The 16116-nt window shown below is 41.1% G+C and overlaps 1 protein-coding gene across 3 annotated transcripts in view; it reads left to right on the top strand.

Moving 5' to 3' along the window:
• Positions 1-269: 269 nt before the first annotated feature.
• Positions 270-16116, top strand: part of LOC139268457 (rho GTPase-activating protein 29-like) — a 148663-nt gene continuing 132816 nt past the window's right edge. For 2 of the 3 annotated variants that reach the window (XM_070886633.1, XM_070886630.1), the window contains exon 1: positions 14653-14849. The gene's annotated coding sequence lies outside the window, so the exon portion shown is untranslated. Of the gene's footprint in view, positions 840-917; positions 1136-1294; positions 1488-14652; positions 14850-16116 lie in introns of those variants that run through there. The other variant, XM_070886631.1, reaches the window with a different exon arrangement.

The raw sequence follows: 16116 nt of genomic DNA, 5'->3' as shown, positions 1-16116 counted from the left end.
TCACTCAGTGGCCTACACTCAACAAGCTTGCCGGAAGAAAGGATAGAAACATCAATGTGACCAAGCAAACTGGTGAGATATGTTGAAAAAATTCCAATGACGTACACAGCAGTAGGAGGACCTTTTTCAAATGATAAATCTGTTGTTTAATTAAAATATCAACTTGAGGGATTTAAAATAAAATAGATATTTCTTTATTCCTAAAATCAAACGGAATACAAAAGTTTCTGGTAACAGCAACACTGTCAGAGGTGCCGTCTTTCAGATGAGATGTTAAACCAAGTCCTCTCAGGTGGACATAAAAGATCCTATGGCACTATTTCAAAGAGCAAGGGAGTTATCCCCAGTGTTCTAGCCAATATTTATCCCTAAAATCAACTTCACTAAAGAAAAACAGATTATCTGGTCATTATCACATTGCTGTTTGTAGGAGCTTGCTGTGTGCAAATTGGCTGCCAGGTTTCCTACATGACTCGAGCTGAGTGTGCCTTGAGCGGAGTGTGGTCATCTTTTGCTGAGAGTTGCGACTGAGGGAGTTGGGTCTATTTGTTCCTTCTGCTGCTTCTCTCTTCTGCTTTCTTTGTAGATTCCTTTTTTTTTAAATCAAGATGGTGAACTCTGGGTCCCAAAGGAAAGGAGAATGGCTCCAATGTGAGGTGTGCTCCATGTACACCTTTAAGGTAATGCTAGAGAGAAATGGTGTCAAAGTGAAGCATTAGGGTACTTTCACTTGCAGTAAGTGTGTCCAGGTTTTGTCTCTGCAGAAGGAAACCGTTTGCCTAAAAGAGAAGATTGACCAATTGACGTGGATTTCGATGACTTCCTGACTGGGACAAAAAGTAAATAAATCTTTTATTGTCTGACATTGATATCACCAGATCTCTTACCACTTTGGATTATTTTGTTACTCCGAACAGGTATGCTCCGTTTTGTGATTATAGAGAGCACAACAGGGAGTGAGATCAGCACCAGTGACACTGAACATCAATGCTGATATCAGCATCGTGGAAGAGGTATGGGGTCGGCTGCAAAGTTCAAGAGGCGCCGTTTGAAAAGCCAAGGAAGAGCAACAGGCAGTGGAGAATTCTCATAGGGGACTCAATCATCAGGCATACAGACAGCACCCTATGTAGAGGTAAGGCTCTGACAAGAGCAGTCTTCTGTTTTCCAGGGGCCAAGGTAGCTGATCTCACAGATCGTGTGGATGAACTGATGAAAGGGGAGTGTCAAGATACTGTGGTAGGTTTACATATTGGAACTAATAATATCAAGGATAGGTCCATTTGTTTTGCAGGATTCCTAAAAATGCCTCATAGATGTCCGTCAGCAAAAGGGTGCAAGGGTAGTAGTCTCCGGGCTATTGCCAGTCATATCCCGATCGATGGAGAGGAATAGCCGAATCGTAGGGTTCAACATCTGGCTTTGGGACCTCTGCAAAAAGAAGAAGCTTCACTTCATCGATAATTGGGAGGCGTTTGCTGGACAAGGTAAGTTGTTTTGGAGGGGCAAGCTCCATCTTAACTTCTTGGGCACTAAAAGGCTGGCAGAGGGTGTTCAGCATGCTTTCAATATATTTTTCAGCTGCACTTCCCACCACACAGCAAGTAAACCATCATGCCACTGAATGTCAAGAAAATTAAAATCACCCACCAGACGACAAGGATGGCATTTTATATTAAAAGCATTAGTGATCTGTTTCCATAATAACTCATCACGTTCAAGTGTCTGACCCGGGGGCCTATAACAATTACTGATAATTAATCTCTGTCCACGAGAGCTTGGTCCATTTGAACCCAGATAGCTTCAGTTGTACCTGATGATGAGGCAATATCCAGTCTCTCTCTAGCTGTTAGATTCTCACTGATTTAAAAATAGCAACCCCACCTCCCCTTTGACCTACCCTATCTTTTCTGAAACCCTTGTAGCCCTTCAGATTAATTTCTGTGCCATCATTTTCATCTAGCCATGTTTTAGAAATACACTGTGTAGATAAGTTCAAAGTTAGCCTTACTGCATGTGATGATTACACAGATGAAGATAAACTAGGTAGGAAGCAAACCAGAATTAATAACTAAGAAATTAGATGGGAAAACTTTAAATTGCTTTTATGTAGAAGCAAATTGTTAGAATTGCAATCCTTTGCTGTGTTGGAGAATTTAGACATATTGTGTATTTCTGAAAAATGGCGAGATGAAAATCATCAGGTACAGCTGAAGCTATCTGGGTTCAAATGGACCAAGCTCTCGTGGACAGGGATTAATTATCAGTAATTGTTATAGGCCCTCGGGTCAGACACTTGAACGTGATGAGTTATTATGGAAACAGATCACGAATGCTTTTAATATAAAATGCCACCCTTGTCTGGTGGGTGATTTTAATTTTCGTGGCATGATGGTTTACCTGCTGTGTGGTGGGAAGTGCTGCTGAAAAATATATTGAAAATATACAAGACAGTTTTCTGACTCAACATGTTAATGACGTAACTGGGAATAATCATATATTGGATCTGGTATTTAGTCGTGAACCTGACCTTTTATCAGTCCTCCATTTGGAGGAACATCTGGGCAACAGTGACCACAACATTATAAGGTTCCAATTGGCTAAAGGTACGGAGAACCTTGCAACTCGTACTGGATTTCAGAAGAGCAAACTTCTCCAAAATAGCAGATGACTTGGAATGGGTAAATTGGCTAATACCTCCTCAGTGATGATGAGACCGAAGTTGAATATAAATGGGAAAATTTTTAAGAAAAGATTAAAAATGTGGAAAACAAACATGAATCAAAAGAAGGAAATGTGGTAAGAAAAAGCCAAGGTGACTTGACTGGCTGTATACACATACAAATAAGATGTAAACAGAAATATTTACAATATACATTAATGATTTAGACAAAGGAATTGAATGTAATAACTCCAAGTTTGCAGATGACACTAAGCTGGGTGGCAGTGTGAGCTGTGAGGAGGATGCTAAGAAGCTGCAGAGTGACTTGGACAGATTAGGTGAGTGGGCAAATGCATGGCAGATGCAGTATAATGTAGATAAATGTGAGGTTATACACTTTGGTGGCAACACGAAGGCAGAATGGTGACAGATTAGGAAAAGAGGAGGTGCAACGAGACCTGGGTGTCATGGTACATCAGTCATTGAAAGTTGGCATGCCGGTACAGCAGGCGGTGAAGAAGGCAAATGGCATGTTGGCCTTCATAGCAAGAGGATTTGAGTATAGGAGCAGGGAGGTCTTACTGCAGTTGTACAGGGCCTTGGTGAGGCCACACCTTGAATATTGTGTATAGTTTTGGTCCCCTAATCTGAGGAAGGACATTCTTGCTATTGAGGGAGTGCAGCGAAGATTCACCAGACTGATTCCCAGGATGGCAGGACTGACCTATCAAGAACGGGATCGACTAGGCTTATATTCACTGGAATTTAGAAGAATGAGGGGGAATCTCCTAGAAACATATAAAATTCTGATGAGATTGGACAGGTTAGATGCAGGAAGAATGTTCCCGATGTTGGGGAAGTCCAGAACCAGGGGTCACAGTCTAAGGATAAGGGGCAAGCCATTTAGGACAGAGATGAGGAGAAACTTCTTCACTCAGAGAATTGTGAACCTGTGGAATTCTCTACCATAGAAAGTTGTTGAGGCCAGTTCGTTAGATATATTCAAAAGGGAGTTTAGATGTGGCCCTTACGGCTAAAGGGATCAAGGGGTATGGCGAGAAAGCAGGAATGGGGTACTAAAGTTGCAAAAATGATCAGCCATGATCATATTGAATGGTAGTGCAGGCTCGAAGGGCCGAATGACTTTCTCCTGAACCTATTTTCTATGATTTTTTTATAAATTTAAAAACATTTAATATTCAAACAGGGTTGAATACAAGGAACAACTAAAGAAAACAAAGGCTGCTATTAAATCAGCAAAAAGGCTAATGGAAAAAAGAATTGTAGCCAACTGTGGCAGTAATGGGAAGAGCTTTCTTTAGTTATGTCAGAGAACTATCAAGGACTGTATTGGGCCACGGAAGTGTGTTCAAGGACAGGTTACAAAGGACTCACTAGGTATGGTGGAAATATTAAATGAGTACTTTGCATCAGTCTTCACCCTTGAAGATGATCGAATATTACAATTTAATACTAATTTTGTTAGTAACATTAATATAGACAAACTTATTGTTTTAGAATTAAGAATTCTGGGAGACGGGACATGTGCTGTGCGAGTCCCTGGCCTGTATTTCTAATAGCTCCCTGCACTCTGGAATAGTTCCGACAGCTTGGAAGGAGGCTAATGTAGTCCCAATTTTTAACATCAGTAATAGGTGAGATGCTTGAAGGAATCAAAAGGGATGCAATATATGAATACTTGGATAGGGAGGGACATATTGGGGACACCCAACATGGTTTCATAAAAAAGAGGTCATGTGTCTCAAATCTAATTGTAATTTTTGAAAATTACAAAGTTGGTGGATGAGGGAAGCCCAATAGACATTGTCTACTTAGATTTCCAAAAAGCTTTTAACAAGCTATCACATAAGAGGCTTCTCTAAGATCAGAGCCTCTGGTATTGGTGGAAATATATTGACCTGGATTCAGAACTGGCTGGCAGGTTACAGGTAAAAAAAAAAAGTTATAGATGGATTTGGATTGGTTTGGAGACCAGTCACCATGGTGTCCCACAGAGATCAGTGTTGGAACCATTGCTTTTTACTATTTTTATTAATGATCTGGATTTTGGGGTTGGGGGCAAAATTTTCAGATGATACCAAGATCTGTGTGAGTGTTGGAACTGAGGAAGATGCTCGCCGTCTTTGGGCAGATCTTAATGTGTTGGGATTGGGCTCAAGACTGGAAAATGATGTAAAGGTATAACTTGGAATAAGTGCATTGTTATGCATGTGGGCAGGGCAAATGCTCAACATTCATACACCCTCCAGGGAAAGGCATTAAAGATGGTGGCGATAGAAAGAGATTTGGGCATTCTAGTGCATACATCCTTAATGGTACATGAACAATGTCATGCAGCGACAGCTGGAGCAAATAGGGTGTTAGGGTATATCAAAGTAGGACAATTGTGTATAAGATGAGGCATACTGTTTTGTTCTTGTATAAGACCTTAGTCAGTCGCACTTGGAATACTGTGTCCAGTTTTAGTCTCCTCACATGGTGGGTGATATTGAAGCTCTGGAAAGGGTGCAGAAGAGTGCTACTAGACTTATTCCAAGTCTAAAACATCTTGGTTATCAAGATAGGCTAAACTCTATATACTTTAGAGCAGCGTAGACAATGGGGGGAATCTGATTGAGGTTTATAAGATAATGAAAGGAATAGATGGCGTTTAAGCTGACAGTTTATTTCAATTAAATAGGTTAGGCAAGATCAGGGATCTCAAATTTAAGTTGTTTAGGGCCAGATCTAGGTTAGATGTCAGGAGGTGGTTCTTTTCCCAGAGAATAGTGGACATCTGGAATAGGCTGCCATTTCATGTGGTGGATGCAGATTCGCTGAATTTGTTTCTGGCTGCGGCAGAGATCCCGTCTTACAGAAGGTAGATACTGCAGGGATTTCAAAGCCAGAGTGATCCCCTTGAGTAGTTTCGATCACCTAGATGGGTCGTAGAGGAATTTCCCAGATTTTCTTTTTTCCAAATTGGCCTGGGCTTTTTTAATCTGTTTTTTGCCCCTCTCCAAGGAGATCACACGGTTTCCAGTCAGGTGGAGTGTCTATGTTGTGATACACAGGGTATCGCAATTGTGTGCGACAGGCTCGATGGACCAGATGGTCTTTACCTGTCCGTTATTGTGTGTATGTTCATTTTACAACAGTGACTACATTTCAAAAAGTACTTCATTGTCTGTAAAGTGCTTTGGGACGTCCGGTGGTTGTGACAGGTGCTATATAAATGCAAGTCTTTCTTTCAATACGAAACATAGTATCAATGGGCCCAAAATTGTCCAGGAGTTGCTCTGTATTTTTTTTGGAGCAACTTGATTTTTCTGGAGTATCTTAAAAATCCCCATTTTGCACATTCAATTTGTGCCAGTGTAAGTGAGTTAGTAGGATTTTGTTTAGTTTAGTTTTTTTCAAAAGGGGGCTTTATTAGCCACCTACGCCAATTTTGGCTGTTTAAGTCAGTTTGGACAGCTAATAGTTGCTCCAAACTAACTTAGGCCAGTGTATGTGGCCACTTGTGGCTGCACAGAAAACCCTTGCGGAGAGTTAAGAAATCAATGCAAGTAGCCAGAAATAGAGGCGGGAAGGGAAGCGGAGAGGGCCTTGCAAAGCACAACAACATTCAAGAGCATAAAAACCATCAAGAAGAAATAAAAAATAAAACTTAAGTCCTACCTTCCTAACTCAGCCCGGGAAGTCAGTGGGCCGGCCGGTGCGAGAGGCCACACGGCCTGGGATAGGTGCGGGCGAGAGAGCACAGGGAACTGGCCACAGGCTCACAGAAGATACGCAGGCTGGCTGGCTGGGCTGGGCTCACAGAAGACACAGGCTGGCTGGGCTGTTATCGTAGAAGACACTGGCTGGCTGCAGGAATCAATGGACAGCGGGCGGGCCGGCCGGCCGGTGCGGGAGGCCACTCGGCCGGGGATAGGTGCGGGCGGGACGACCGGGCAGGGGAGCACAGGGAACTGGCAGATTGCCAATGTTATTTGCTACTGTGCATGCGCGAACGCTCCCATGCGCAGCGCTGCCGGCACTCTTTCACGCATAGGGCCCTAGCTCTGCCCCCTAATCCACTGGCCATGCCGCGCCAAGCCCCGGGAGCGTCAACAGAGCGGCCAGAATCCGGGGAGATCTTTTTGGTGCCGTTTTCAACCTATGAAGTCAGCACATCTCTGGTGAGTGCGCCGAAAATGCAGGTGGGCCAAACTTGGGCTCTAAAACACTACATTGCATGCATACAAAATGCCTCATCCAAATCACATTATCAGTGCACATTTTAAAATCCTAGTATGTACCACCTAAATTATTCACATACCACAAACCAGTACTCCTGCCTCGTTGCATAAAACTTCTCTAGAAACATAAACAAATTCATAACAGCTCATAAAACAACCCCACTCACACGCGTGCTATGATAACTCCCAACAAATAGCTCACATTTTTATGAGAAGTGATAAGGATGTGAAACAATTTGGTAATTATGGCAGAATTTGAGCAATACTTTTGAAAGTACAAGGACAAAATAATGTTTCAGAATGTTAATCTCATTAAACATTCTTCTTTCTGAATATCATTAAACCACTCATGAACAGTGATGTTGGCGTCACTGGGGCTGAGTATTTATATCTGTAGCAAAATCTGAAAAACAGATTATTACGGTTAGCCGACTAGAATTTAACAAAGATTGTTCGCTTAATTTAATTTATGACTCACCACTAACCTTCAATTAAAAAGTTGCTTTGGGAAAGGCCAATTAATGAGACATTGTGTTTCAGTAGATACACTTACAGGACAGCTGTTGATTCCATTTTGTTCGGAGCACTAAATTTGCTTACCATTCAGATTAGAACACCTACCTCTTGGTGTAGATTTTAAAACCGTATGAAGCAAATAGATTAAAATTAGTTTCATGTAAACTCCCTAATTCAACCTCATTTCATTTCTCCCTCTCTGCAGAACCTAGCATGTGTTGGGTGATATCATATGCTTCAGGTATTAGTTTGGAACAATAAGTGCTACATAAAGGATTGTAACACAACTCATCAACAATACCAATCCAATAGGTCATTCTCTAGCTTGGTTGGCTATCTGAAAATGCCACTGGGAGGCACGAAAAATTAGAAAGTAATTCTCCCATGGTCAAACTTGCATACATATCCGAGTGCAAGGTTAGACTACATTGTTAGGATCTTAGGAAAAATCTTCAGAACATTTAAAGGGCTGGACAAAATCTCTCAGTGCAGATTATGCATAGACTGTGGAAAGAATTGGCTTTATGCATTAAATGACCGTTTCTATTTCCATGCTTTATTATTTTACAAGAATACATTTTTTCAATGTATTATTTTCTTTTAAAAATACCAATAAGTGAGAGAGGGACAAAAAACAGCTACAAAAACTGTTGCTGGCACTGCTTCATCTAGAAACACTATTTGCTACATCAGAACAACCTGACCTCCAGAGTCAGACTAGCATATTTTGTCCAACAAAATCTGTATCTGCCTGATAAGTCCCTGACTAATTTATAGAATAAGAACACAAATATAATGAAACTTGTATCAAAAAATGCAACAAGACTAATTAATTAAAAAAACAGATGGTCCTATGAAATATGGTACAGTATTTATATAGTTTGTGGACTTGGCATTACAGTACACTTGCAACTAGCTTTGAAACACTTGAGTTGGGTATAATTACTGTACGATGCTTTGTCTCATATTAATCAGTCTTGAAATTTGACATACTAATTTAGAGATTAACAAGACATTATAGTCAATGGAAAACCTCATCTAAGCCCCAAGATTTGTATAACTGCCCAGAATTTCTTGTTTTTTATTTAGTAGAACTGGCCAATTCCCCATGGTACTGCAGACGGGAAGTCAAGGCCAAGTATAGTCTTCAGGTGAAGTGGGATTACAGGATAAGGGATAATTGGACTAGAGCATGCTAATATAATTCAGCCCCCATTTTAAATTCATATATTCTGTTTTTACTTTTATATTTCATTATGAATTTCTATGTCCACATTTATAATGGAAGCTACTGGTGTCTTGCTGTAATTACACCCTCTTACGAGTGATGGCGCTGCAGCACGTCAATGCCAAGGGAGAAGTTGTAACTAAAGCAGGAGAAATTTACACAGACAGTTTCCATTATAAATACGAGCATAGTAATTTACAGTGGCCGACACATACATGCACAATTTTTAGTATATTATAGATTCAGTTACATAGAAAACATTATGGCAAGTTGGGAAGAATAGTTGGTTTGAGCATTGGAGTTTTACATCCATATACATGTAAAGAAAGGCATCCATATAAAAATTACAACAACGTCCCAAGACGCTTCACAGGAGTATTGAGATTAAAAAATTTGACACCGAGCCGCACAAGTAGAAATTAGCGCGGAGAGGTTTGGATAAGGAGTTCCAGAGCTTGGGGCCTAAGCAACAGAAGGCACAGCCACCAATAGTTGATCAATTATAATCAGGTATGCTCAAGAGGGCACAGTTAGAGGAGCACAGATATCTCGGTGGGGCGGGAGGAGGGGGGGGGGGGCATGGAGGGATTTGAAAATAAAGATGAGAATTTTGAAATCTTGCCGTTGCTTAACCAGAAGCCAATGTAGGTCAGCGAGCACAGGGTGATGGGTGAGCGGCACTTGGTGCGAGTTAGGTCATGGGCAGCCAAGTTTTGCATCACCTCTAGTTTATTTAGGGTAGAATGTGGGAACAGCATGGAAACAGGCCATTTGGCCCAAGCAGTCAATGTTGGTGTTCATCCTCTCCACCAGCAGTAGTTCTAATCCATTATCATTTTATTTCCTATTCTCATATCCCTTTATTCTCTCTTCCTCCAACCACCTATCCATCTCATCTCATTCTTAAATTTTGATATGGTCTCTGCTTCAATCACTAACTGTGCATTCCACAGCCTCATAATCTTCTGCATAAAAATGTTTCTCCTGCTCTGTCCTAAATATCTTACAATTAATTTTGCATATATGTCTCCATATATGTTCTTAGAAAAAAATAGCCCCAATTTTTCAAGCCTTTCTTCATATTTGTACTTCCTTGTACCAGACCGCATCCTAGTAATTCTCTGCTGTACTCTGTTGCCTTAACATATTTCTGACAGTGTGGAGCCCAAAACAGCACACATGCTCCAACTGTGGTTTTGCTAAAGTTTTATATAGATTCATCTCCATTTTTAATATATTTTGCCATAAAATCCAGGATTCCATTAGCTTTTGTTACGGACTTATCTACTTGAAATGCTGCTTTTAATGTCTTGTGAATCTGAGCCCTTGTTTTTTTTTTTCTTTCCTTCATATCAGCCAACTTTTTTCCATTCAAGTTATAATTATTACTTCTATTTAAAAAAAAAAAGCACCACCTCTATCTACTGACATTGAATTCCACCTGACACATTTTTGCCCATTCCGCCATCTTGTATCACCTTGCATATTCCTTTGATCCTCAGAATTATTTGCTATGGCTCCTATTTTAGAATCATCTGCAAATTTGGACAGCACTCCCTCTAGCCCTATATCCAAATTATCGATGTGCACAGTGAACAGAAGTCATCCCAGAACAGAACACTCTGGGGCACCACGACCCACTTCAAACCACTCTAAGAAACTGCCCTTAATTACTAATGTTTCCTTCCTAATTTGATACCCTTTAATCTTTTCCAAATCTCCTGTACGGTATCTTGTCAAAGCCTTTCTGAAAGTCTATTTACATCACATTCACTACCTTTCTCCCATCCACCTCTCAAAGAACTCTATTTGGTTTGTCAAGCATTATCTTCCTTTCTGAAATCCATGGTGGATGCATCTAATTACTTCATCTCAGATTTATCAGATACATAATTCATATTTAGTTATTTCATCTTTAATGAAAGATTAAAAAATTTCCCCTACCACTAATGTTAAACGAACTGTAATTATTCAGGTTGGCTCTGCCCCTTTTGAAAATGGGTGCTACATTGGCCACTTTCCTGTCCGCCGGCACACATCCGCTCTCAATAAAGCTCTGAAATATAATTATGAACAACGACTAACAGGTAAAGACCATCTGGTTCATCGAGCCTGTCCCTCAATTGCGATACCTTGTGTATCACCATATACTCTCCACCCCACCTGAAACCATGTGATCTCCTGGGAGAGGCAAAAAAAAAATTAAAAATCTGGGAAATTCCTCTCCAACCTATCTAGGCAATCAAAACTAGTCCAGGACATCACTCTGCCTTGAATTCCCTGCAGTACCTACCTTCTGTAAGAGACGATCTCTGCAGCAGCCAGAAACAAATCCAGCTTTCGTTTGAAGGAATTCAGCGAGTCTGCATCCACCACAATTTCTAAGATCTTTGCCCATTTTGCTCAGGATCTTTTGATGTATGTTATCAGGTCCTGCAATTTTTTTGTCCTACAGCTTAATTGACCTCTCATACTTTCCTTTAATTTATTAATCTCTCATCTCACTTTTAACCAATTCAAAATTTACCTCCTCCCCAGTTTTTTGTAAATAATTTCTCTGCAGTACAGGCTGAGAAATTGGGAGATGCAAAACCGAGGTGCTACAGAGCCACCACTAGGTGCAATAAGTTTACATAAGCAGTCTCCATTCTAAATGTGGATATAGGAATTTAGGGGAAAAGCTGATACAAAAATGGGACAAGAAGTAGTAAGGTTTTATATACAGGATGTGACATAAGATTTTCAATATATTCTAAATGATACAAATATATAGAACTCCTACAATTGTTGTTCAAATGTTTTAATAAGTTTAAATAATGTGACGACTCAGGCATCTAAGTCAACTCTTGTATCCTGTGGCATCATAAGATGAGTGAAGATATTTGGTCAAGTAATGAGTTTTCACATCAATGAACAATGCAATTTTCTCATAAGAATAAATAGTGCCACTAATTCAAGTCCACAATCTGAGTACAATATATATAGAATTATATAGCAATGGGAAATAGAGTGTGTTCATTATTATTGAATTTTGTTTCTGTGCTCATCGATGTGAGGGGTGTCAGTGCAGGCAACGGAACATTTCTCATTTCAGACAATGAGTGTGGTATACATCGTTCTCAGGTTATGTGGAGTAGTGCTTCTTCTACTCTGCCTCAACAATATGTCTCAACCTGAGAACACCACAAAATGCACCAGTGTGACACTTTTTCCATTTTCTACACCTACAGTCTGAGTGACACTGCCACTTTATTGGTAATAAAGGGCCATTCTCTGCTGAGGCCTAACAGGAACGGGATTGAGACAACTCAAATTCATTTTGGTAGGTCCTATTCATCCCATCAGTCCAGGCTGGATTTGAACTCAATTCCGACATCTTGATCACTGGCCTTTAACCAGCTATCAAGGGTATATTATTTCTCAAAATTCTCTCCTTTCTGCTGAGCTATGCATAAGCCTGGTGTAGCATCATACTGAATAAAATTCACGTTTAGAAACATAGAAAATAGGTCCAGGAGTAGGCCATTCGGCCCTTCGAGCCTGCACCGCCATTCAATGAGTTCATGGCTGAACATGCAACTTCAGTACCCCATTCCTGCTTTCTCGCCATACCCCTTGATCCCCCTAGTAGTAAGGACTACATCTAACTCCTTTTTGAATATATTTAGTGAATTTGCCTCAACAACTTTCTGTGGTAGAGAATTCCACAGGTTCACCACTCTCTGGGTGAAGAAGTTTCTCCTCATCTCGGTCTTAAATGGCTTGCCCTTTATCCTTAGACTGTGACCCCTGGTTCTGGACTTCCCCAACATTGGGAACATTCTTCCTGCATCTAACCTGTCTAAACCTGTCAGAATTTTAAACGTTTCTATGAGATCCCCTCTCATTCTTCTGAACTCCAGTGAATACAAGCCCAATTGATCCAGTCTTTCTTGATATGTCAGCCCTGCCATCCTGGGAATCAGTCTGGTGAACCTTCGCTGCACTCCCTCAATAGCAAGAATGTCCTTCCTCAAGTTAGGAGACCAAAACTGTACACAATACTCCAGGTGTGGCCTCACCAAGGCCCTGTACAACTGTAGCAACATCTCCCTGCCCCTGTACTCAAATCCCCTCGCTATGAAGGCCAACATGCCATTTGCTTTCTTAACTGCCTGCTGTACCTGCATGCCAACTTTCAATGACTGATGTACCATGACACCCAGGTCTCGTTGCACCTCCCCTGTTCCTAATCTGTCACCATTCAGATAATAGTCTGTCTCTCTGTTTTTACCATCAAAATGGATAACCTCACATTTATCCACATTATACTTCATCTGCCATGCATTTGCCCACTCACCTAACCTAGGTGAAGTGCGATAAAGAACTACACAGTGGGGGGAAAAAATCAGCAACTATAACTGGCAAAAAAGTTTTAAAAATGCAACAGTAAACTACTTAAAGAAAACGCTGAAAAAGTAAATGCAACTAAGTAGTTGTATACATTATTTAAAAGCAAAACAATGTTTGGAGGTACAGTATAATCAATCCTGGACCATACTCTTAATTTGGATCACTTTTGAAATTTGTTCTTGCAGTTTATAACAACCTTTTTGGGCGTGTTGCAGGTTTGCAACACACTTTCCATTATTGTATACTTTATATTGTTAGATTTTTAACAAGGTAATATTTTTAAAGTGCCTTTTCAAAATAGCAAATTCATAGCTGTTGCTATTTACGAGACTGCTGTCTGCAGAGCGAGTCAGAGGAAAATATTTTTCAGTGACATTACTTCTATGAATATTTTAAAACGTAAATTGTGAATAAGCTATTGATAAATATGTTTAAAAGAGTGAGAATATCTTAAGAACATCGATTTTTTTTATTCCTCTTGGAACCAAAAACGTATCAAAGGGCCTTTACATTCCTGTCATCCTGCAGAACAGTAAATTAGTGTTTCATAGACTGTGCGTTGCTAACCTCAGGTATGTGGATTGCACATAGATTTCATCTTGCGTTTCAGGACAGATGGAATGCCCTATTGGCCCAACAAATGAGCTAAGGTTAATCTTTCATTTCAGAAATCTAATCGGCTGACACAGGTAAAGAGAAACCTTGTGGGGAAACTACTGTGTCTGTGATCTCTATATTATAGCGAAAAAAATGCACAATACCTTATCACCAAGTGTCCGAGGAAAACGGCTCACTTTTTCTTCAAAAGATCTGTTTATATTTTATACTAAGATGTTCCACAGATTTTCATTTTTTTCCCTCACTTTTTTTTCTGGTCGACCTCCGGCTACGCTTAAGGACAAGGAGACGCCACTAGCACTGGTTAGTCGACCTTCACAAAATGCCACACTTGACCAGAGCGTTGGCAAGAATTGCCCAGTGAATTCTGTCTAGTTTTACCCTCTTTCCCAATCCTTAACAGCATGAGGGTTCTCCGGCACAAATCCCCGCGCCAGTCTATGGTAATACCATTGTGCCATTCTTTATAGACATGTAAATCACAAATCCTAGTCTTTTGTTTCAAAAAAGAGTCTAGACCATTATGAATGACATATTTTGGGGAGGAAATGTGGCAGGTACTATCACAATATTATTTATTACTGGTGTAAACCAAGAGTCAAGTCTTTGATCGCGACAGCACCTCTCCTGACAGGTTTTGAAGTGTTAAATCCATGAAGGCAGTAAAAGTACTTGGGGCGAGAGGGAGAAACATGTATTTGCACTGAATGAGAGACTGTGTATTGCTCGGGCGGTGCAGTTTTCCCAAATGGTTGCATTTTGATTGCATTTCTCCTCTCGGACGTGGAGGCACTCACAACTTCCACTTAAACTCAAAAAAAAAAGTAGGTGCACCACCAGCCCCGTTGCAACCCGATCCCTTGCCCTGAAGCTTCACCTGTTGCTGTTGCTGGAGCCAGATTTGTGTGTTCGGGGGGAGGGGCGGGGCTCTTCGCGGCACTCGGCCAATCGGCTGTCCGATCTGCGGTCACGTGGTGCGGGGAGGGCACCGGACAAGTGTGAAGGTAAACGACGGCGGGCGGGCTTCTCACACCGAGCAGCCGCGGAGGGAAAGGCGTCAAACTCTGGCTTTCAAACCCGTCGCCTGATTTGTTTCTTGTCTGGGAGGGGAGGACGCGACGCCAAATCAGTAAAAGCAATGGCAGTAAAAAGATTAACGAAATCGGATCGCGATACCTTTGTGAGGCGGGTGAGTTCAGTTTGATTTCTCCGTCTGTGTTTTTTCCCCAAAAAACGATTTGTTTTTTTTTAAAAAAAAAGAGAAGAAAACAAAATCGGCGTTATTTGAAGTTTAGTCGGATTTTTTTTTTAATGCTTTGAGATTTGCTGAAACTTGAGGGCGGTTTACTCGGACGGCCGCTTGCTTCTCCCACGCCCGCCCCAGTCCCCTTTAAAAAGTGACCGTTACTCGAGGCTCGGGTTCCAGGGCTCGCGCTGTGCCGAGTGGAATGGTGTGGCGCGCGCCCTCCGTGCGGGGCAGGCTCGCGCGCCCTCCGTGCGGGGCAGGCTAGCGGGGGGGATTTTGAGGCACCGACTTCTCTTCCCCTCCCGGATTCCGGGACCCCCGAGAGCGCGCAGGGCTCACACTGCCAGCTCTGTTCCACGGTGGCTTAAAACAAAACACTATGATGGGGAAGGAGTGGGTTGAGGTCTGGTGGTGGATGGGTGTGGAGCTATTTAAACTAAAGGAATGCAAGAAATCCATTGCAAGATAAGAGTGTCGCACGTCACAAGTAGGGTTATCAGCCGTGGATCTGCTTTTTTTTTAAAAAAAAACTTAGGGGTTTGAAAACCACCACGTCTGCACTTGTTTCAGCCGAGCACCGGTTTTGGCCCAGTGCAGATACTCCCGTTGGAGATGAGCAAAACTCACAGCAACAAAAAATACAGTTTTATGTGGCTGTGAAATGTGTTTCATTAAAAGTGACTACTCCCACCCCAAGTGTGACGATCGAATCTGATTATTATATTCATATGTGCAGTGCTGCTTTTTTATTATCCGTCAATACTGCTGCTGCTGAAGAACATTCAAACGTGTGGTGAAATATTGGTTAAAATATGCTCTTGAAAATAACGAGCTTGCTTCTCAGAAGTAAACAGGAAAGTCTCTTGCGACATAAGTTGCGGTGTGGGTGTTGTAGGTTATCAAGGTAGACAAATAAAAATAGTTAAGGATATAATTTATTACTACAGGAGTGTTTTTATACTATTATCTTATTTCTATGTGTCACTTAGTGCTACACTTTTAATGAGTTTCCAATCTGCCTCATTTGCCCTATGAACATCTTTGCTGAGATTCTCAGCCACTTTCTGGGTTGTGCTCTAGTTTATTGTAAATGTCTTCTTATAACCTTTGTTGATAACACACATTGTGCTAATATTATAATGAATCTGATTTAGTTCTGGTGACTTTTTAAGTATTTTGCAATAAAGAACTGTTATAGTCACGTAGGATT

This window comes from Pristiophorus japonicus, chromosome 8 (genome assembly GCF_044704955.1).
Source record: "Pristiophorus japonicus isolate sPriJap1 chromosome 8, sPriJap1.hap1, whole genome shotgun sequence".
Classification (NCBI taxonomy): Eukaryota; Metazoa; Chordata; class Chondrichthyes; family Pristiophoridae; genus Pristiophorus; species Pristiophorus japonicus.
Note: the sequence above shows the minus strand (reverse complement) of the source record. Positions and strands in the feature narration are given on the sequence as shown.